This window comes from Anthonomus grandis, chromosome 5 (assembly GCF_022605725.1).
Source record: "Anthonomus grandis grandis chromosome 5, icAntGran1.3, whole genome shotgun sequence".
NCBI lineage: Eukaryota > Metazoa > Arthropoda > Insecta > Coleoptera > Curculionidae > Anthonomus > Anthonomus grandis.
In genome coordinates, this window is record NC_065550.1 from 9,989,690 (window position 1) to 10,014,032 (window position 24,343).

The window sequence follows — 24,343 nt, forward strand, 5'->3', positions numbered from 1 at the left end:
TAATTAAGAAAATAGGAGAAGAATTACATGTACCAATAGAAAATAATGGTCTCACAGTATATCGTTTAGGCAAAGAGCCATCAAAAAACAGCCCAATCAAAGTGTGTTTTGAAAATAACGGAGTAAAAGAGCAAATGTTTAAATAAAAAAAAAGATACGAATTAAATACAAAGGACCTAGGCTATACTGAAAACAATAAGATTTATTTAAATCATGACCTAACAAAACAAAATGTTAAACTATTTACAATGGCTAGAACATTTAAAAAAGATTGTGATTATAAGTACCTGTGGATGAGTGATGGAACTATTTTTCTAAGGAAAGATGATAGATCAAAAGTGATACCAGTCAAATTGGGAAATTGCGCTGGAAAACTAATTAGGCCTCTTAGACAATTGAGTGTTTCTTATATGAATATTCAGAGTATTCGTAACAAAGTTGATGATGTGAAGTGTTTTTTACTAGCAAATTCATGTGATGTTCTAGCACTATCTGAGACATGGTTAAATAAGGACGAGGTGTTCTTGTATGACATTACAATTACATACAGACATTACATTACAGACAATTACACGGCTATACACTCATGCAGAGACGGCAGAGGTGGCGGAACATCACGGTATATAAAAAAAAACTATAAAGTGCCAGGAAGTAGATAGGTTTAGTACAGAAAAGACTACAAACTGGATCTGTGTAAATATCGGTGAGTCTGACTTAAAATTAAGTGTTGTATATAAACCACCCTCATATAGTAACATCGAGTTTCTAAGAGACTTGGAAACTATACTTACGAAATATTCTAGAAAACATATTATTGTAGGTAACATTAATATTAATTTATTGGAAAACTGTACACTAGTTACTAACTATAAAAACCTATTAACTATAAATAACTTTAAAATACGTAACACAATTAATAATGAAAATGCAACAAGAGTAACAGTAAATAGTAAGATCATAATTGATCATGTTTTATCGGACCTGAGTTCAAAGATATTAACTGAAGGTGTTGACATTCACTACACCTCTCTTACTGATCATAATCGTCTCTTGTTTAAAATAAATTATAATAATAAAATATATAAACCAAAAGTAAACCATCAAATCAATTGGATAAACTACAAAAAATTTGTATATAAATTTAGTCAAATTAGTAGGTCTGTTATTGTATCATCATTTCGGGACTTGACTGAACTGATCGAGGTAGCTAAAAGAAAGTCACAAAATATAAAAACAGTAAAAATAAAAGAAAATAATACATGGATTAATAGCGAAATTCTTGAAATGATGAGGCAAAGGGATGATGCTTGTAAAAAAAAATTCAAAACCCGGGTAATCTATTGTATAATGATGAATTTCGAAAAATTAAAAATAAAGTTAATAATAAAATTAAAACACTGAAAAATCAATTTTTTCGTAAGGAGTGGGATCGTGCAGGAACTGATCAAAAAAGGCAGTGGAAATTTGTCAATAGTTTTTTTAATAGCAAACCTAACAATACTCAAATAGACTTTTTAAATATAAACGGCAAAATAATCAAAGAGCAAAAGGATATTGCTGATAACTTAAACTTACATTTTTCGCAGGTTGGTGAGAATATTGTCAAGGAGTTAAACAATGAAATTCAAATTTTAAATAATGACAACATAGGTTTTGAAGAAGTAAGTAGCAGTGACACTCTTATTAATATTGAACCAACCAACCCAAATGAGGTATGTGAGATTTTGTTGGAGTTAAAATGTAACTCTTCTCCGGGTGAAGATGGAGTGACGGTCTTAGACTTAATTACTTTAAAGGATCATGTTATAGGTATTATTTCAAATTTAATAAATAAAGTGTTTACTACTGGCGTGTTTCCTCAAGAATTAAAAAAAAATAAAATTATTCCAATTTTTAAATCTGGTAAAAAGGAACAAATGAACAACTACCGACCTATTACTGTTATAAACACTTAATCTAAAGTCCTGGAAAAAGTTATTAAGAAAAGGTTAATGAATTTTGTTGATAAAAATTCACTGCTTGATCAGTATCAATATGGTTTTGTTAAAAATAGTAGCACCCTTGCTGCTACTGTTGATTTTATTAGTACCATTTCAAAGGCATTAGATCAGGGAAAAATTGTGGTTGTAATATTTATTGATTTGAAAAAGGCTTTTGACCTGGTTAGTCACGATTTGTTGATGAGAAAACTTCAGGGTTTGGGTCTGGGGGCACTTTTCCTAAATCTCATGAATACTTATTTGGTGGATAGAAGGCAGTATGTTGATTTGAGCGATATTAGCAGCGAATTATTAACAAACAACTATGGTGTACCACAGGGGTCGGTACTCGAGCCGCTATTGTATATATTATATGTTTTAAACCTAAAATCTGCAAAACTAAATGCACGATATTTTACATTTGCTGACGATACGGCTCAATTATACATAGGGGAGAATGAGCAAGAACTTGTAGAAATAATTAATAACGATTTAAGTTGGTATTATAAATGGTTAATTTCTAATAGGTTAAAAATAAACATCGATAAGACACAATTTATGTTGTTCAAGCAAAAAAATAAACATATAGGTAATATAAACATTAAAATAAATAATTTTAATTTAGAAAAGACATCCTGTGTAAAATATCTCGGCTTACAAATAGATGAATCTCTTAACTGGCAAATGCATATAAATAAAATTACACAAAAAATTCTCTCACTCATACCATGCATATATAAAAGTAGGAGCTATTTAACACATAAAACCAAAATGAATGTATATAATGCCTTTTTCTTATCACAGATATCTTTTACCTATATGGGTTACATGGTAAAACAAAATTTGGTGATGTTCAAATAACACAAAATAAGGTACTTAAAATAATGTTTAATTATGAGATAACTACACATACAGAAACCCTGTATAGTGAACTAGGCATTTTTAATTTGTAAAAACTGTTGATTCTTGAACAATGTAAATTAATGTATAAAATCTTAAATAAACAATTAAAATGTAATTCCAGTATAACATTCTCCGACGAAATTCACAGCTACAACACCAGATCTCAATCCAACTTATATGTAGTATACAGGGTGTCCCAGCGAAAACGAAACAGAGCTATTTTCGGTATGAAAAAAAATTTTTTTTTCAAAAATCTCGGACACGTCGATTTTATTTTTGAGGGGGACAACTTTTCCTTACCAAGGCACCCTCATACCAGCAACCCCCTTCGAGGGGGTGGAATCACCTCTAAAATCCTAAATGGAAAGAGGGGTCGTATGATACCTTATTTTAAAGGTCTTTTAATTCTGAATATAACTGCCCAATTTGAAGTGGCTAAAATTATTTCTCTGGATAAAACAGGTTGTCAAAATTGCGGAAACAGCGAAAATGAAAAAGGTATTATGGACTCCTTTTTGGATAATATTTTTAAAAGAACAAGGAAATCCTATTTTCGAAGGGGTCACTTATTAATTAAGAGGCCACCTAATACCTGGAATCCTTTACGAGGGGTTGAAAGCACCCCTTAAATCTTAAACAGAAAGAGGGATCGTGTTATACCTTATGTTGAAAGCTTTTTCACTTTAAATTTAAATGGTGACTTCTGAGTGACTGATGGATTTCTTCTGGATATGAAAGCCAAATAAAATTCTGGAAAAAATGCTTTAAATAAACCTTTATGCCTGAAACCCTTTCTTACAATTTTTTTTATTTGATCATTAAAACATGATTAAAAATTTATTAGTATTGTTAATATTATTGTTATTACATCTTATCAGCATATCATAAATAAAAACAAAATACCAAATAAAATGCAAACACAAGTATCTGAAGAATTTATTTAGCTTGCTAAATATCATTGGTACTTTTTTCATAAAACAGCATTTATTTAAATAGTTTTAAATTATTATCCAGTCTTTTACGTGTTGAAACACTGTTAGCAATGGTTTATTCTACTGCAGAGAGAGTTGAGATGATAGAGTTTTTCTTTCGGCATAACAATTGTGCCAATAGAACGGTACAAGAATTTAATGACCTTCATCCAGAAAAACGAGTCAACAGAAAATACGTTCTAGAAATAGTTGCTAAATTTAGGGAATCTGGCAGTGTCTTAAATAAAAAGCGTGAGGTTCAAAATGCTGTTGTTGTCAATGAAGCAATGCAAATAACTGTCCTAGGTCAACTTCATGCCGAGCCAGGAATAAGTGTCAGAAAATTGGCGACGAGTACAGGAGTAAGCAAAAGTAGTGTTCATAGGATACTTAAGCATAATAAATTCCATGCTTACAAAATTCATCTGGTGCAAGAACTGAATGAGGACGATTTTGACAGACGAGTGCAATTTTGTGAATCGCTTAGTGATATGATAACTGTTAATCCGCGTCTTATTTACAACATTTGCTTTTCAGATGAATGTACTTCTTTTCTTAATGGCAACGTAAATCGTCATAACTGCCGCTACTGGTCAAATGCAAATCCGGGCCAGTTTCGTGAAGTTCATACCCAGTTCCCTGAGAAGTTAAATGTTTGGGCGGGAATCTTGGGCGGCTCCATTGTTGGTCCGTTTTTTCTGCCCGGAAATTTGAATGGAGAAATGTACCAAGATCTCTTGGAAAATGCCGTATTATTCTTGGATAATAGTAGAAATAATGGAAGGCGGATCATTCTGATGATGATCAAGTCGTTTTCCAACAAGACGGAGCGCCTCCACATTATGCTGCTGGTGTGAGGCAATATCTTGATGAGATATTTCCTGATCGTTGTATTAGAAGGAGAAGACCTTTTATGGAATAGCCAGCTAGGTCACCCGATTTAACCCCATTAGATTTTTTTTATCGGGGCATTTAAAAACAAAAGTTTACGCTACCCAACCAGACACCCTAGAAGACTTACGCCAGAGAATTATAAATGAGTGTCAGATGTGAACACCTGAAGTTCTACAAAACGTCAGGCATCGTTTTAAGCAAAACCTGTATTCCTGCATGGAAGTAGGCGGGGCACAATTTGAACATTTAATAAATTGACGTAATTTAAATAAACTTGTTTTATTTAAAAGACACAAAAGGAAAAGGGTAGGTATTTCTTATCTCTCCACTTTTACTGGCAGTAAAGATTGTATTTCTTGCTATTTTTATATCCACAAGATATCCATCAGTCACTCAGAAGTCACCATTTAAATTCAGAGTAAAAAGGCCTTCAAAATAGGGAATGACATGACCCCTTTTTCTATTTAAGATTTAAGGGGTGCTTTCAACCCCTCGTAAAGGGTTCCAGGTATTAGGGTGGCCTCTTAATTAATAAGTGACCCCTTTGAAATTAGGACTTCCTTATTCTTTTAAAAATATTATCCAAAACAGAGTTCAAAATACCTTTTTCATTTTCGCTGTTTCTACAATTTTGACAAGCTGTCATATCCGGATAAAAAAATTTAGCCACTTCAAATTTGGCAGTTATATTCAGAATTAAAAGACCTTTAAAATAAGGTATCATACGACCCCTCTTTCTATTTAAGATTTTAGGGGTGATCCCACTTACTGGTATGAGGGTGCCTTGGTAAGGAAAAGTTGTCCCCCTCGAAAATAAAATCGACGTGTTCGAGATTTTTGTAAAAAAAAAATTTTTTCATACCAAAAATACCTCTGTTTCGTTTTCGCTGGGACACCCTGTATAGTAGAACTAATATAAAAATGAACAGCCCAATTGACCGCGCATCTAAGATATATAATGAATTGCCTAATAATTAAAAAAAAATAAAATAAATAAATAATTTGTAAATAAATTAAAATATTTCCTTTCTACATAGTATTTATTGTTTTATATAGTTTATTAGAAATAGGATTAATATCGTATAATAATGGTAATAATGGTAATAGTGATAGTAATAGTAATGGTAATATAATGTACATTATTTATCTTGGGAATAACACTAATTTTTGTTGAATATTCTACAGTTCTCGAGGCCAGAGCTATATGGACTGTTTAGAGTTGTTAAGTTTGTAAAATTGAATTGTAAACTTTATTTTCAGAAATATATGCTTGTTTAAAAAAAAAGTGATTTAAAATAGTAAGATTTGACTCATTTGGAAGTTGGCTAATCTATTGTAGGTTTTGTATAAGTTATCATAAATCTCTAGAATCGTTCAAGTAAATATTAAGAAATTGCTTTATTTCTGCATATGACTGTCAATTTCTCGAATTTATTAGTTAAGCAGCTCTACTTTTAAATTTATACTCAGGGATAATTAAACATATCTTTGAAAGTTTATAAGCTTCAACTCCTTCTTCTTCGTTATCAGTTTTAGCAGTTGTTGCCGGGCAAGTTTTTTTTCAAGGGCATTTTGGTAAATGGTTTTTATTACATTAAAAAATTTAATTATTTAGACTTAAAGATACAAAATAAATTAATATTAACAAAAGGGGTAACCTATATCAGAGTATCAAACAAATCATATCAACAAATCATCTCTGAGATGATTCGATAACTTACATTAATTTAAACCAGATACAAGGAGTTGACGTTTTATTGAATGTACGGACTGCGCCGATTATTATTTCTTAAAAACTCGATTTCACTAAAAACAAAGGGTTTCATTTATAAAAAGAATTATAACTTAGAAAGAACCAAGAACTAATTTGAAATTATATGATGTATTGTATTTTATAATGGTATAGAGTTGTTTCAGAGATTTATATGGGGAATAGACATATTAACATTATACAGGGTCCTGCATTAGTGCCTTAGTCTTCCATAAATCCTAAAAAAAGGGTTAACATTTTCTACACCATTAATTTTTTATGGGACGTTTTTAGCGCATTCCTGGAAAATATTTTGAAATATGCAGGTTGCTCGAGAAAATGGGCAATATAAGCGGCATTTTTTGTTTAAATATGCACTATATATGCATTTTTGGGACCACCTTAGGCTACTTAGTATATGCGCTAAATATAGCCACTTTGTCATGGGCAGTTTCACAGTAATTTTTTTTTCACAAAAAAAACTATATCAATTAATTTCATATTATCATCAGAAATGTAATTTTAATGTCAATATTAAGTTAAATTCGGATTCTAGAAGAATGGAGGATTAGTTTGACTTAAATGGTTTTTTCCTGTCATATACAGGATTTTCGTAATTATCATTCAAATTTTACGAATTTCAAAGCTACATTTCTCGCTTTTTTTAAAAGGAACAATCTGTGTATTTTTTTGAAAAAAAAACATACGAAATTTCAAATAACTGAATACTTAGTTGATAATAAGCACACAAAAATGGTATTGTCATCAAAAATCTCACATAAAAATGTCAAAAATTTATTTAGAAACAGTTGAAAGATTTTGTTTAGCAACAAAAAATCCTATTAAAATACTATAAAATATTTTGTTTAGAATGCAGATTTCCTGGTTCTTATTCAAGCAAATTTATATCTACAGACAATTATCAAGATTTTTTAAAAACAACTAAAGATGGCTAATATATTTACGTAATAAAAATGTTTATTTATTAATTTTTCATTAAATGCATAAAAATATACAGAGTGTTCCATTTGAAAAAAGCGAGAAATGAAACTTTGAAATTTGTAAAATTTGAATGATTTTTGAAAATTTGAACTACGTATATAACAGAAAGAAACTATTTAAGTCAAAGTAATCCTCCATTTTTCGAGAATTCAAACTTAACCTAATATTGACATTAAATTAACATTTCTGATGTCAAGATGAAACTAAATAATCTAGTAATTTTTTATTTTTTTTTTGTAAAAAAATTATTACAGTCAAACTGCGCATGACAAAGTAGCGATAGTTTTTTTCTAGCAATTAGTTTTTTATGATATGATATGAATCAGTTTTAAGATAATTTAAGTAGTTTAAAATAAATAACGGTTTAATTTTTCAAAAAAATTATTATTCCTAAATAAGTTTATTAGTTCCTTATAATGTGTGCTTTTAATGGCTTATATTTAACTAATGAAAGAGAAAATAGCAAAGCGACCAAGCGAATTTGAAACGAATAACCACTATGTAGCCGCGGTTACTGGACCGCGACTTTGTTTGTTTAATACCGTTCTTTGTTTTTTTTTTTGGCCACTCTTACTTATGTAACGATTGTTACGTGATCTCAATTATTCGTAATTATTCTTTAGGGGCCCTGAACTACTAAGGGCGATTTAGTGATTATAGTCTTGAAATATTTCCACGTTCATGTAAGCATACGAAGAAACTAAATAAAATATTTAAATATTATGCAAGATAAATTATAAAGCTATTTCAGATAAATATCTATACAATGTTCGATTTAAAACAGATTATGAGTAAATTGATAAATAATTAATTTATTTCTAGCTCTATCTTAATAAAAGTATATGGTTAATATTTTTTTTAATTTGCATTTTTTATGACCTTTGAGAATCTGAAAGAAATAATAATGTACTCATCCTTTATAAGATTAAACTATAAATGACGTTTTGGTTTTTCAGAAAATTAATATTAAGAATTAAATGTATTACAAACAATTTAACTGAAGCAAACATCCGTCCTTGCATCGTTAAGAACATACTGGCACATTTTTTGCACAAAACATTTTTTAATTGTGTACTGATTAAAATTATAATAGATTTTTATAAAATTTTTATCTACATTTATGCTTTATTTTTAGCGCATTTTAATGTTAAACAGAGCTAAAAAAGAATATTGAATTTTGTGCTAGTAGCCAAAAGACATTTTTTATAAAAGATATTACTTGCCTATATCGGGGCTATCGTTTGGTGGCCATGTACGGAGAAAGCGAAAATTCGTGCTTAACTGGACAGAGTCCAGCGTCTTGCATGTCTCAGCATAACGGGTTCCATGCGAACGGCGCCAACTAGAGCGCTCGAGATTCTGCTGAGCCTTCCGCCTCTGGACCTCGTTGTGCAATTCGAGGCAATGAGGACTGCGTACAGGCTATACGTCCTTGGCGAACTACATGCTACCGAGACCGGTCACGCAAAAATTTGTCACGGGCCATACAGGAATGTCCTCTCCTTCTGATGGGCAATGACTGCATGACCCCAGTGACTGTGGACTGCGAGGGATTCGTGACGCACATTGCAGGTAGAGAGGAGTGGCAGCATTCCAACAGACCTGCATTGCTAAATAGGGGAACCATCTGGTACACAGATGGCTCCAGAATGAATAACAGAGCTGGATCAGGGCTTTGTGATCTCACATACCAGTAGGGCATACTCGCTGGGGGAGCACGCCACTGTCTTCCAGGCCGAAGTATTCGCTGTATTAAAATGCGGACAGAAAATCCAAAGCTGCGGACACCGCAATACAGTCGTATCAATATGCTCGGACAGCAGAGCTGCCATTAAGGCCTATCACGGCCGCAAAGGTAAGCTCCAAGCTTGTACTAGAGTGCATAAAAGTCCTGAAAAAACTGGTGCAGGTTGGCTGCAGGGTCCAGCTCGTCTGGATACCTGGCCACGCAGGCCATGCAGGTAATGACGAAGCGGACTCTCCTGCCAGACTGGGATGCGCGAATGTGCCGATGGGGCCGGAACCCATAGTTGGTATCGCCAAATGCGTTGCGGTCGCGTCAATGAAGGGTCTGCTGGACAAGTGGACCCACTGAAGATGGACTGAGTCCCCTGGAATGAGACAGGCCAAAGCGCACATAGGTTGGCCCTCTGCCTGTCTCACCAAAAATCTACTACGCCTAAAAAGATGCGAAATTCGGCTAGTGACAGGTCTTTTAACCGGTCACTAGCACTTAAGAAGCCATCTCTATACTATCAGTATTGCGGACAACTCGGAATGGTGCTGTGAGGAGGATGAAACCGTTGACCATGTAGTCGAGGAGTGCCCAGCACTCACGCGCGCCAGGTTCAAATACTTGGGTAACACTTTCAGTGTACCGAGTGACTTTAAGTCCTTCAGACCAGAGAGTCTTATCGGTTTCTCTAAGGCCGTTGGGCTCTGGTAGCCCCCGGTAGGGCATGACGGGTCCATTAGGAGACTTATATGCACAACTGCCTTGGCAGCCCACTTTTTCGACAATTCGTTCAATTTATTACTTGCCTATTTAATGGCCTTACAAACTACATAAAAAGAAACAACGAACAAATAAACACCGACTTCTAGGATAACTAAATTTAAAAATTAACGTTACAAAAATAATTGTTTAAGTAGTAACCACCCTTTTGTCAAATATATAATGTTGGTTATATATTTATATTGTTATGAAAATATCAATAAGTTAATCATTTTTACAGATTTTATACTGTTTTGCTCTATTATATTGTTTATATAGGTTAGTAAAATTTATTTAGGGTTCTAGTTATATTTAGTTTAATAGTTTTACCTACAGGTCTAGTTGTTAGTAGCTTATCTTATTTAAGAACCCCGATTAGGCCTTAATTTAAGTTATTTTATTTTAAATCATGATACTAAATTGTCTAGATTTCATCTTTTTAACTTCCTGCTTTAACCATTAACAAATATTCAATACCCCTCTGGATCAGCAAACATATTTTAGCTGCGACATAGCTGATCGCAAGGTAAGAAATGATTTTTTTCCTTTGATGAATTCTCCCTTTTAATTAAAACCTATTTCCTAATTAATAAAAAAAATATTTGCCTGGAACGCAAAAAATTAAATGTATTTATTATTCACCTCAAAATGATCTCAACCCCTTCTTAATGAAAATGCAAGTTGAATGTGAGATGATAGATAAGCTTAATGTACCCCCTAAAATAAAAGTCTTAAGAATTTGAACAAATGGTCCGAGTTACAACAAGGACATGTATATTTTTCTAAAATGGTACGTTGTATCTCTCTTTAGTGATGAGCCATCGTTTTGATATCATATGTGAAACGAAACTATTATATTCTGCTATACAGGGTGCTTATCTGTCTGACGTTTCGAATACCCATAAATAAATAAGATATCTGCATTGTTATTATAAATGCATTTTTGTTTTACCTTCAAAGTATTATCTCTCAAAAATTGTCCCAATATTCTAATACTATATTATAATCTATAGAAATGACTTTCTTAAAATTTCTTATTTATGTAAAGACTCATAGATATTGGTGATTTTTTTTTACGCAATAATCTTCGAAACATCAAGACCCAATAAATTCACCTAAATGCTAAACCATTAACATTTTTTCATTTTAACTAATATCATTAACATTTTAATAAATCGAACCGTCAAGATTCCTCTGCGTCCATTCATCATTATTTAACGAACCTAATGGGTAAAAAAAAACCGTAGCATTTATTCCTTTTTAGCACTTACATTTATACGAATTGCTTAAGTGAAGGCTCCCACAAAATGTTTTAAAGCGAAATTGATGACCAGGTCTTGCGTAATTTGCGTGAAGATTTCTATGTCTTGGGATTTGGACGGCATTTAAATTCGTGAAATAAATTATAAGCTGGTGAAGTGATGAGCTTCGTCATGATCTTCGGATTAAGAGTTTATTGATCTGTTTAATAATTATGTAAACATCATTACTTAATAATAATTACTATACTCACCTAAAACATAATAAAGACCATTTCAATTCTGGTCGGTATACACTCGTAGATTAAGAAAAACAAAAAACGTCCAATTACTAATTTTCGGATTAATTATATAAACTAAATTCGTTTTATTGTGTACATATAAAATACAAGATCTTATTAGACTTATTAGACTGATGTATACCTAAAGCATAAATGTATAAGTTAGGAGCAAAAATAACTTTGATTCGATTTCAACCAATATCAGGAACTTAGGTTAGTCTTTATTAGCAATTTTTCAAATTGATTTTTTTTAATTACCTACTTTGTTAAAAAGTTGCCTTGGAGAATTAGCATGCCAGTATTTTAACCTACTCAGATCGACTATTTAACATCAAATCAACGTCTAGCAAAGAAAATTTTTCTATAATGGTAGATATGTTAAATGGTAGATATTCATTTGATGACGTCAGCTTTTCAACTAAAATCATAACAGCAGTTGCCAACCATAAATACAATAATTATTAAACTTTTATTTCTTTAATAAAATGCTTCATTTTTTATTAGATATTGTTTTGTTTATAGTCTATAGCAAAAATTTTACCCATCTAGGATTATAAAGTACAACATTAACATTCAATGCAAATTTATTACCGGTAAGTGTAGTAAAGCCAATAAGGCACTATAGCTTATATTGTTCTAATACTTTTGTACATCATTCATCTAATTTTTCAAAAAAATTTAAAAATGTTTTTAAGCTTTTTGGTTGAGTTCATCATAGTATGGGCATATCAGTCACATAAAAATATTAAACCATGTGTTGGTCAACTTTTTTAATCATTACCTACCAAAATAAAACCGTTGTTTTAATCAAATAAATGATACCCAAGGAGTGGTCAATCCAGTCACTGCTCTGGAATGCCTACTTGCTGGTATTTAAAATTTAAGTTATATAATTCTTGCTATATTTAGAGGCTTATTAAAATATATAGATATTATATAAGATGTACTTCTCGTTGTAATCAATAAAGAAAAGTGGTATAATATTTAGTTTACGCACACCCTAAACTCCACTAAAATTATAGGCATTTTTAGAGGTAATAACTTCTTTAAGATAATATCCATTTTACAATCATATTATTATTTCTGTAACATTAAAATATTTAGGAATATTGAAATTTCTGACATAGAATATTCACTGAATGTTCACAAATGTTTCAAAATTCATATGAACATCCATAGAATGTTAAAATTTGTTATTAAAATTAATTAAGAAATCGTAAAAAGGAAGCCATATTGTTGCTGAATTGTAATAAGGCAAAGGCTATTTTACTGAAAATCGATAGATAGAGTGGAGGGTTGGACTTGGCTTTATATATTAGATCCCAAGTCACTGGCTTCTGCATGTATCTGCATGCTTGTGGTTTGTTGTCTCCCAAACTCTGAAACCTAAGCCTGCATGAAGCTTGCTTGAACATAGTGCTCAGAGGTTTCTTGCTACGCCTAACAGAGTCTGCAAAGATTAGTGTCAGTGATTTTTAAGATAAAATTATCAGGTTTAGTTTGCAGTAGGTTGTAAGCAGACTGGCCATAATCCTTACTACCTTTCAGGTATGGTTCAAAAGGTCTGTGGTAAATTTGAGCGTGTAGGTTTTGATGACCCTGTTAGCCTGCCATTCTCCTGGTATTTAAAATCATCAGTTTTTAACCATAACCAACCTTTAAGGTCAATGACTAGACCTTAACCTTAAATTGTCTTGTGACTTGAGCCTTTCCTAACTAACTTGTCTGATTCTTCATTTCAATGGCTTCATGGCCTATTACCCATGCTAGAGTTCTCCAGAGCACTCAAACATCTTACCAGGATTGGAACTTATGGGAGCCGCTTGGCTCTCTCAATGTATAGCTATTTTTTTCTTGGATATTTCTGTCTTAGATATGCATGGCATAGTGTTACATTTCAAGAAATAGTCCATCTTTTCTCAAAGTGACCGGAGGATTACACGTTTCGCCCATACTAGGCATCATCAGATCCACTTGTAAAAAGAACGAAAAAAGAAGCAGAGAACAACACTACTTCTTACAAGTCAAGAGTTGATATTAAGTTAATAATCGGACGGAGACTAGTTACTACATATTAATAAAAAAACAACTTTTTTTAATATTTTACCAATTTTCACTTAATTTCTATGACTTGTATCATGTAGAAGATATTCTAGTGCTAAACCCCGCCCAAACCAAAAATAAAGCCAGTCTCTTAGAAATTAATTTGTTTATATTCAAACATTAATTGAATTTGTTTTATATTCTAACTGCTCATTAATATATGTAACATCAATGTTAATAGACAAAATATAGTATTTATATAAATACCAAAAATTTTATTCAAGACTAAAATTAGCACTGGCAGGAAAAAAATTATTATTGTTACACAATTTTAACTAAGCATTCTTCAGTTTTAAAAAAATCTTGGTAATTTAAATAACTAAAATATTTTACAATCACGCCGGTGGCCGGCGGCGTGACTAAAACAGTAAAAACCTGTCCATAGATAGAACTTTTTTACGCCGTTTAAAATGTCATTTTGTAGAAGAGAATTAAATTAAAATTAATTAGAATAAATACCTGTTTGAAATAAAAAAAAAATCCTGCCGAAACCCGGGATCGAACCAGGGACCTTTAGATCTTCAGTCTAACGCTCTCCCAACTGAGCTATTTCGGCTATAGTATGAATTTGCAACCTCGTCGTATTACTTATCGTGACCATTTCTTAAATTGGACGTTGAAAGTAGAAAATAATTATCTTTTTAATATGTAAATTGTAAAATGTGTGTTATTGTAATTATATTGTGATATAATGTATATATACGTATGTGATATATTGTGATGTAATAATATTTTTATTTTAATTATCTTTGTAATATGATAATTCTTCATAAAATTATCTTATTTTATGAATGGGATTTTTTTCAATAATAGTCAATATATTCAAAAATAAAGGAGATTTTCCTCAAGATTATACACATATAGAATATTAACATTCACAACAAATGCTAAAATACTTATTTTTATATTTATATATTTTATATTTTTACATTTAGGAGATTTTTTCGATATTGCTTTAAAATTTGAAAAAAAGTTAATACTGATACAATTATTCTTAAAATCTCCTGTAAAGTAATTAACGAAAAACTAACAAAAATAAACGGCATTTAATTATATTACGATGGTAGTAAATTCAGGCAAGGAAATTCAAAATTAATTTAATTTTTAAAATTTTTTAATCTCTCATTTAGATAAGTAATTTATAGCCTATAAAAAAAGGTGTTAGTGCCCAAAAATTAAATATCGGATTAGGATGATTTGGACTTGATGATTTAAGACAGTAGGAAAGAGCGCCCAGAGAATTTTTTTTTATTCGTGCAATTATATAATAGGTAAATTATAATGGGAGAATTTTACCAATTCATTCAGTTACACCTTTTTATTAACCTAATGCTATATCATAGTTTAAGTAAAATTTATTTTTATCAAAAAAATAAATCTATTGAGCAGGATATTATGTCCCTTAATACAGGCCAGGAGATGTATGTATCAGGGGACGGACGCAACAAACTATACCAAAGGACAGATACATACGAGAATATGTAAGATTAAGACTAAACCCTTTTTAATCACTAAGTATCACCTTTGATGAAATACGTGATCTTAAGTAAAAAATTTATTTAATAAAATATAGTACTTATTGGTAACGAAACAAATATTACAAACATAAAATTAAAAAAGACAAGAAACAGAAATGTTAGTTCTTAAATATGTAAACATTAAAACTAAAACATTTAATCGAAATAATATATATGCATTTGTTAATATATACATTAATTTAACCCATATTATATTTGTGAAAATCAACACCAAATTTTAGGAGATGTTTTCTTTGAATTGTACCTCCAACAGATGTGGGTGATGGTTACTTCAATTTTATGTCTTCCCTCGATACAGAAAATATTTCAGAATTTTTAATATGAATAAAATTATCTGTTTTTTGCAAGTATTTTACTTTCACATCGCATGCGTTGTCATTGAGCTTATTAAAGATCCAAGCCACGAAATACTGAAATGATTTTTCACCTTTAGGTTTAACTAAAATAAAATCACCCCCTTTTATCTCTGCATCTAATGAGTTTTTTATTTTGTTGGGTATTACGTCACATTTATACTAAAACGCATGTTCTTCTTTCGTATTATTAGATGCTTTTCTGCTTCTAATAATATTCCTTATTAGTTGTTAAGTTTCATGCTAATAAGTTGCTGCATTTCATCGTATACGTCATATTCATTAGTCACTGATGCTGCTTATAATTTCGTCATTACTGCTATCGCTGCTGTGAAGCACATTTCGAATATACCATGGTTTCTTTGGAGTTTATTTTTAAATTTCACTAATTTTCTTTTATTTTTTTGTTCTTCTATTTCTTCTTTAATTATCGTTTATGTTAAAACCAAAGATCTACCCTTTCTTTGCCTACCATGTTTGTTTCGAGATTGTACTTTTGGAAACGGTCTCACCATTTCTGGGGTATTTTAGAAATAGACAAGAATGTATATGCCTCCTCTAATATTTTGGTTGTTTTTTCCAAAGGCGTGTCTTCTAGGCGTGTTAATTTGGTAGATGTATTTTCATTAGAGGTTGAAGGAATGATCTCAGAAGTGCTAACATTCGAATTTTCTTGAGATAGCAGTGGACAAACTGAAACACTTGATGATAAATATTCAGAATCGGAATTATTCCAGTCACTCTAAAACCGGCAATAATATTTTTAGGAGTGAATTAGTTAGTTCAAAGGCATTTTCAGCAATTTCGTAAACGTCGTAAATTGTTAGTAGATTACCTACATTTCCTGGTATGCACGTTCACTTATTCATGGACTTACAGTATAGACTTTAAATGGACCAAATACAGAGTAGTCAAGAGGCTGACATTTATGGCTCGTATGAACAGCTATTGTTAGTAATTCAAGGCCAACTTCTTTAGCTTCATTATAATACTTAATGGAAATATGTCATTCGTGATTATCAAAAATTAGCAAATGACGCTGTTCCAAAATAAGCTTTGCATGTTCTACGAAGTGCTCTATAAACTCGAGGAAAATGTCTTCATTTGACCAACCACTGGATTTACCTGCGCCAACAGACCCAGCTGGACTCCTTTTTAACATATGTCCCTTTAGGTAAACTCTGGGAAATATAAACATCAGGGGTACTAAATTACCTACTCCATTTACAACTGCAATTATTGTGATATTGGATTTACGCTCTCTAGACATCATGGTTCCAACTTGTTAGGCACCTTTTGTGGCAAGGATTTTTGGCAAGTTGTAAACAGTAGAACAACCACTTTCAGTTGCGTTACACATGTGGTATAATTTAAAGTTCACATTATCTATTTTTTTTTATAATTGACAAAAAATTTACCTTCTATATGCGTTTTAAATGCTAATAGCATCCGGTTTTCGAATGGATAGTTCAGGATTTCGTTCACGAAATAATCGAAACCAACTTACCCCAGCCATCTTATCTTCTTCCCATGCATCAGGCATTTTTTTGTAATTTGCCTTTGCACAGTCATAAAACTAGCTTATTTCTGATAGAGGGTTAAATCATACTGTTTTAGATATATATATAACTAGTTGTTCTTCCTCTGCCGAGATAATTCGGTGGTTGTCAAATCAAGGTCTATATGAAAAAAATGTTGTTATTGTCCTGGTTTCTTTTCATTCATTGTTTATAACGACCCACAGCGGATTTTCAGACATTATATTTTTGGGCAGCAATTCGTATTGATGTCTTATTTAGCAAAACTTCTTCGGCTGCCTCAATTATTATCTTAGTGGGAATGTGTCTTTTCTTGTCAGTCTTACTGCGGGGCATGGTAAAATCTATAAAATAAGAAAATCAAAAAATTATTAAAATATTATAAGTCATTAATGTACCAGGGAACCATGTCCTTTACATCATCCATAAGTATAGATAGAAAATTTACACAGCTATACGAAAAACAGAAACATGCGTCGACTTTAAAGTCAAAGAGCCGACTGGCAAGTGGCAAAAAAAACTAAAACGATGGCACTGTTTATCCAATGACCACAAAAGAGACGAACAAATTTTTGTTGTATGGTATGATCAATTGGAGCTGTTCTATATAACATTTTTATTTTTCTTGAAAATTAATTTGTCTCCAGGTACAATTGTGCTCCTCAGCACTTTCCCCTACGTAATAAAATGATTTTATTTTTCAAAGTAACCCTACATTTTTTACCTTGTAATAATATCATTATAATATTGATTTTGTGACCTTTTAGTGAAGATTTAAAACCTATTCAGTCACTAAAGAATGAAAAAAGACTGTGACTACTTATTTAATTGTGTACCATTGGTTTTAGTCCCATTTAAAAAATCAAGGTTCCAACTCTGATACACCAAGCTTTATTTAATTTTTCATGAAGCGAGAAATTATCTAAAAATCTAATGCGTTTTTTACCTGTCGTTCACCTGTCGTGAATGTCCCCAGATTACATCCGGTTGTCCCTGAAAATCTGATTTGTATTAAATAATATTTTGGCATTGAACTTCAGTTTTTACTAATAGGACCAATTTGTTTTGGTTTACGGGTATCATAAATATAACACCATATGTTATATTTATCAGTAGTGATACTGACATTGATTATTAATATCATAGTTCCAAAATTTGAAGTTAGTTATGATTGTTTTTGATTAAGGAGCTGTGATTTACTTTTAGCACTTCATTGTTATGATTAACAGTTTTTTGGATAGAGGCTGCTTTCACGATATTCAAATCTAAACACATAGATATAGATAGATATTATATTATATATTTTTAGTTTAAACAGCAACCTTATCTGTTAAAACTGTTGAGAATAGCCTAGAGGCCTGCTAAGCAATTAATCGACTCAGGAGCTAATCGGTATTCGTTAGAATTAGTTTTTGTCTTTTCTAACTGTTTGTTTAAAGTAAAACAAGCTAAATGTTAAAAAATATATAAATGAAATGTATTTAAATTAATAATATAAATTAAATAAACGAAATCGTATTATTCATCATTTAATAGTACACCTACTATTTTTAACTTTTTTCTTGTGATAAAAAAGAAAGTTTTTTTTTGTAAGTATTATACGAATATATTATTTGAGAGTGCCCTTTTATTTTTAATTTAACATCATCATCTGGATGACACATTTTTACGAAGTTAATCTAATAGTCTATGCAGTGCCATAAAATAGTGGTTTCATTCACTTTAGTATATGTAAGAATAATAACGGACGTAGGACAAATGCCTGAGGCTGAACATCGCAATAGTTTACTAGTACTTCACTTTACTTAAGGTTCAATAGAATTAAAAAACTGAAAAAACATCATCCACTTTGATTTGGAATTTAATATAAAATATATTTACTATGTCTAACTTAGAAATCGATTTTAATTTAGTTGATAATAAGACTTCATTCAAAACTAAGATAAAGAGATACATGTATTTCAAAATTTTATTTTTCTAATAAAATTTTATATTCTAACAAAACAACTAATTCTAAAATAAATTCTGTCTCGCTATCGCTATTTTTATTTTAAATTATAAATAAGGATTCAATTTTACATGTTTTATACAGTTTCTCCACTTATAAATATTATTTCTTATATTTTTTATTAATTCTACGATAACTTAATTTATTGTTGATAAGGTATTATTTCTTTGAATATAATATTTTAACTTGCTGCTATATATTTTCAATAGTATAAAAATATGCTATAGTAGGAAGGTAGACGCTAAGTACATTTTCTTTTGCCAGTTTATCACAAATATGTTCTTTATTTATTTAATAGTTCATTCTCGTTGAAAAGTGGTCTCGTTTTTCATGATCTTTAAAATATAGGTCATTAACTAAACTTCAATTTTTACTTTCGTGCTATTCGAGGTAGGTAACATTTTAATATCGCCATTATGATAAGTAGAGTTATCCATTACAATTACACTACTTTCTAGAATATCTCTACTACTAAACTAAATTATTTTTAAATCAATTTTCGAATAGTTGTAAATATGTACATGACGTTTAAGCAAATAACGATGAGATTCCATTACCAAAACCAAATTAAAGTAAAATTTTTCTTAAACTTGAGATGCTGCAGAAAATGCAGGTTTGTATATTGTAGATATTTTATTCTTTGTATATTATTTCCTCATACTTAGCGAAATGAAGGTAGGTATTAGGTATGGCTTTTTCTTTATACATTTGATAAATTTTCCTTCCGACTGAATTCAAATCACTGTCATGAACACGTTGTAATTAGCCTTGGTGCCTTCACTTTCTTTTGTAAATGATGGGATTTAGTATTATATCCTTTACAGTCGGCAAGGGAATTTTAGTCAAGGCACTTGGCTGAAGCATAATTAGACTTAAAATCTAGTTCTAGAAATAGCTAAACGCCACATTTAATGCCTAATCTGAGGTATCACGTCTGATTAAAAAGTTCTGTTTACTATTTTTATTATTCTAAAAACCTGTTTTAAGTTATTCTAATAACAGTAATATAATAGTAATATTTTTTTTATACTTTTTAGATTTTTTATTCCCATTGGCTTTGTTATATTATACTTTAAACTAAAAATTTCAAATAGGTACCCAATTTCTATAAAAAAAATTAATTCACAAAGAATAACGGTTTTATATATTTACAAAATATTGTTTTTAAACCCAGCAATTTTACTTTTATGTAATAGCATACAGTCTCCGTTATAACCTTAGGTCGACCGGTGTGAAATCGAAAGTAATATAAAAAAGCACCCGAGCGTAGGTGAACTGGTTCTACTCCGAATTTGCCATAATTAATATTATATGAGGGAGTAAATCACTTATTTCTACTCCAGTTATTTCGCAAATTCAAGGAAAACATACGTTGCCAACTATATTTGTAGATAAATGACCCTCGCAGACATTCTTGCATTCTCGACAAAACCACTTTCTTCTCTCTCTTCTTTCACTAATGCATTTGATTGTGCCGTTACTTAATCGTTATATGACACTATACTTAGATGAGAGTGACATAATAACATGTTTTAAATTAATTTTAAATTAACGCTGGAAAAGGTACACGGTGGTTTCTTATTATAATTTTCTAAATTATTTAAAAAACAACTAACCTGCTATTAAGGTTTATGCTCAAGTATTTAATGAATAAAGCAACTTCGGGTAGTGCTAATCATCTTATATAATTTTCCAATAGACCGTAGCCATTTTACGGTATTTTATGCAAATTTCTTCACATTTCTTATTTTGATTTAAATCAAATATGTAATCTCTAAAATTTGGTGTTACACCGTCGATTTTTTAGGTTGAGGCTAACCACAGAGTGTATAAAAGATGCGGAAAATAACAAAATATAATTTACAGAACTCAATTATAATGTCTTCGTGACGAAATTGTTTTGTAAAGCAATATCTTGTATTTTATCGGCTAGAAAAAAAAGCTATAATTTTTGTTATTGATAGTTTCCTTCGATTACTTAGGAGTTGCAAGGTCTTTACTTAATTAAAAATGTCACCAATTAACTAGGATTTATTGCTGTTTGTTTCATAGCTTAAAATATGTATGTACGTAGATTGATTTAGGCAGTGAACAGTTTTAAGGTATAATTGATTAGTAAAGAACTTGATCTAAACCAGAGATGATAAAACTTAAATAAAAAGTTATTTAAAAACTAAATGGGTGACACGATCCTTTTTTCATGAATGGAAATTTTGTCTCTATATTGAATGCGACAATGGGATTTTTGCATTTTGAACTATATTCACATATTATAACAAATAAACACTAAATACATAATCGGAAGTTTATCATCGGTTATTTTATATTGTACATAGAAACCTAGATATTTCTATGGGTTTCTATGTACAATTGCGTGTAGAATTTTTTTTTAATTTTCTACGCGCAGCCAAAAAAGTTCCTTGATTAGCGTTACATCAAAAGTTAGTATGCGGAAACTATATAGATAGCGTTTAATAGTCGGTTTTTAGTGACTGATAAGTGTATATATGTTTTTTCTTATAATTTATTGGCTTATATTGTGTCGTTTTATTTTCAATACTTTGTAAGTCTAATAATATCTCTAAACATTTAATTTTAAATACACGCATTTTTAAATGGCAATTAGTTGTTAAACAATTAGTTACACATAGATATGAGTATTTCTATTTCTTATTTTTTATATTGACGTTTATTTCTAAAGCCCGGTTATAAAGAGCGAAGACAAAAATGAGTAATACAAGAAATCTATTTTTCTCCATCTTTAAGAGTTTTGGTGCTACAATGCAACCAAAATATAGTTATATAACCTGAAAAAAGCTAAAATAAAAAATGAGACATAAAATTTGTTTTATACATAAAAATTTCATAATATACTCATGTATTCTAATCGACAATGCTAAAACATCGATGTATTTACCGGAAAATATAGTAACCATTCCCACTGAGCAGGGTGCCGTTACTGCACCACAGCAGCAGAACGGCAGCAAGAAACATCATTTTACCTATCGAATATAAACAAATCTAATAGATATTCTAATGATGTCTTCTAATTCGAGATAAATTTAAAGAATATGTTTCCTGTGGAACGCGAGACTTGGCAACACGCTTTATTTTTAGTTACTATATAAAACATCATAAGTTTATATACTATATAGAGAATTAAAAAAAACGAAACCTCGTTAAACCCTGTATATGTACGTAAAATTTGTTATAAATTAATCGTTTTACAGACTTAAGATATGTCAAAAAATAAAATAGTTATGGATTTTCAAAATTGCAATATTTTGGTTCTTGGAAAATATTTTAAAAACCTGATTAGGTAAAACTATTTTGATTCGGCATTAACTTGCAACATTATTATACAGTGAGGACGCGCAAGTTGGAACAAATTCATTTAAAATTCAGGGCTCGAAAAAAAAACGTTCGGACACGTCGATTTTTATTTTTTGTTGATTTTTTTGATGATGAATTTACGTACCAAAAATAAGCAACGACCATCAACTTCAATTTTTTAAATAGAAACACCTATTTTTTATTCCATTTTTGTATTCTGCATAAAATTTTAAGTATATTTTGTATACCATATCTTATACCTAATACTAACATTATTAATAAATTTGCAACTGTTTGGGTCATTTGAGCATATTCGAACATGTTTTTTCATAGGTTTTTAACAGGTATATTGATTGTTGACACCTTGTCACCAAAATTGAAAAAAAGTTTAAAGATGTTGGTCATGTTAGAGACAAATATGACCTGGATCGTCCCACGCTTCCAGAAAACAGACAATTAGATATTTTGTTCGATTTAAAAGAAAATCCACATAAATCAACTCGATAAGTTGCTGCAGATCAGTCGGTTAGTAAATCATGTGTTTTAAAATATTTGCATAGGAATAAATGGCATCCATATAAAATTCATTTAATTCAGGAGCTTATTGAAAGTGATCACATCCGCAGAATAGAGTTTTGCTAAATAATGAAGAATAAATGTTATGCAAACCCACAATTTTTAAGTAAGATTTTTTCTTCCGACGAGGCAAGTTTTTTTTTTAATTGGTTCTGTAAATAGGCAAAATTTTTGTTATTGGGCATCAGAAAATCCACACTGGAGTATGGAAAGTCACACACAATTTCCCAAGAAGTTAAATGGATGGGCAGAAGTTGTGGGCACGTCAATTGCACGTTATTTTATTAAGGGCGCACTTACCTCTGAAAAATATTTAGAGTTCCTTTAAAATCAGATAGTACCTAGTTTAATTGCACTTTATCCAAATGGTAAAAACCCATTTATACCGGCAGATTCAATATGGTTCCAACAGGATGGCGCCCTCCCACACTATTCGCGAACAGTACGAGATTACCATATCAACATTTTCCCAAATAGATGGATTGAAAGGGGGGGGGGGGGGGTTTATTGAATGGCCAGAAAAAGGCCTCAAAAAATAAATAAAGTATTACAAGAATTTGAATATCGACTTGGTTACTGCCAGGAAGTTAATGGTTAACAATTTAAACATTTATTTTAATTTTTTTGTTTTGTTTTTTATATTAACTGTTCCAAAAATTCATGGTTATTCATAAGAAATTTAATCGCAAATTTCTTAATAAATGTTGAGGTTAGGTACAGGACATGGTATACAAAATATACTTAAAATTTCATACAGAATTAAAAAATAAAATAAAAAATGGGTATTTCTATTTAAAAAATTAAGTCGATAGTCGTAGCTCATTTTTGGTCCACCCTGTATACATGAATTCATAATTAAAAAAATCGAAATTAACGTGTCCGAGCGTTTTTTTTTCGAACACACCCCTGAATTTTAAATGCATTTGTTTCAGTTTCCCAGGATGCTTATTTGTCGCTAAATGTTTTCTTTTCTCATCGAATCACTGTAGTATTTATTACTTAAATATATAATTCTGGCCTCTCAAAAAAGCGTTATATGTTGACGTTTGTTTTCAATAAATATTTATGTGGGAATTATTATTCCATTAAAAAATATGGATATGTTTAACAGCAGCATTTCCAGCAACGCGACGCGATGCTATGTCGGAATTGGAATTTAATCGTAATGCCCCTGAAAAAAAAACGTATAAGAAATTGCTGAAAATTATTTTCAAGTTTTCAGACCCACCCCTAGATGGCACTAGTTTTATGGCAAATAAGATAATAGTATTTTTACAAATATTTTTCCGAGGATATGTATTATAAATGAAGCACACAAATCTCAATAAAATTTTAATTTTTTTTAGTTGAACTAATTTTTC

At 30.6% G+C, this 24,343-nt stretch overlaps 1 protein-coding gene and 1 non-coding gene across 4 annotated transcripts in view; one reads left to right on the forward strand and one right to left on the reverse strand.

Annotated features, from left to right (window-relative positions):
- LOC126736456 (A disintegrin and metalloproteinase with thrombospondin motifs 16) overlaps window positions 1-24,343 on the forward strand; it is a 161,636-nt gene that overhangs the window by 94,636 nt on the left and 42,657 nt on the right. The gene's annotated exons all lie outside the window — the stretch shown is intronic.
- On the reverse strand, window positions 14,120-14,192 carry Trnaf-gaa (transfer RNA phenylalanine (anticodon GAA)). The gene has a single exon. It is a non-coding gene; the product is annotated as a tRNA-Phe (tRNA).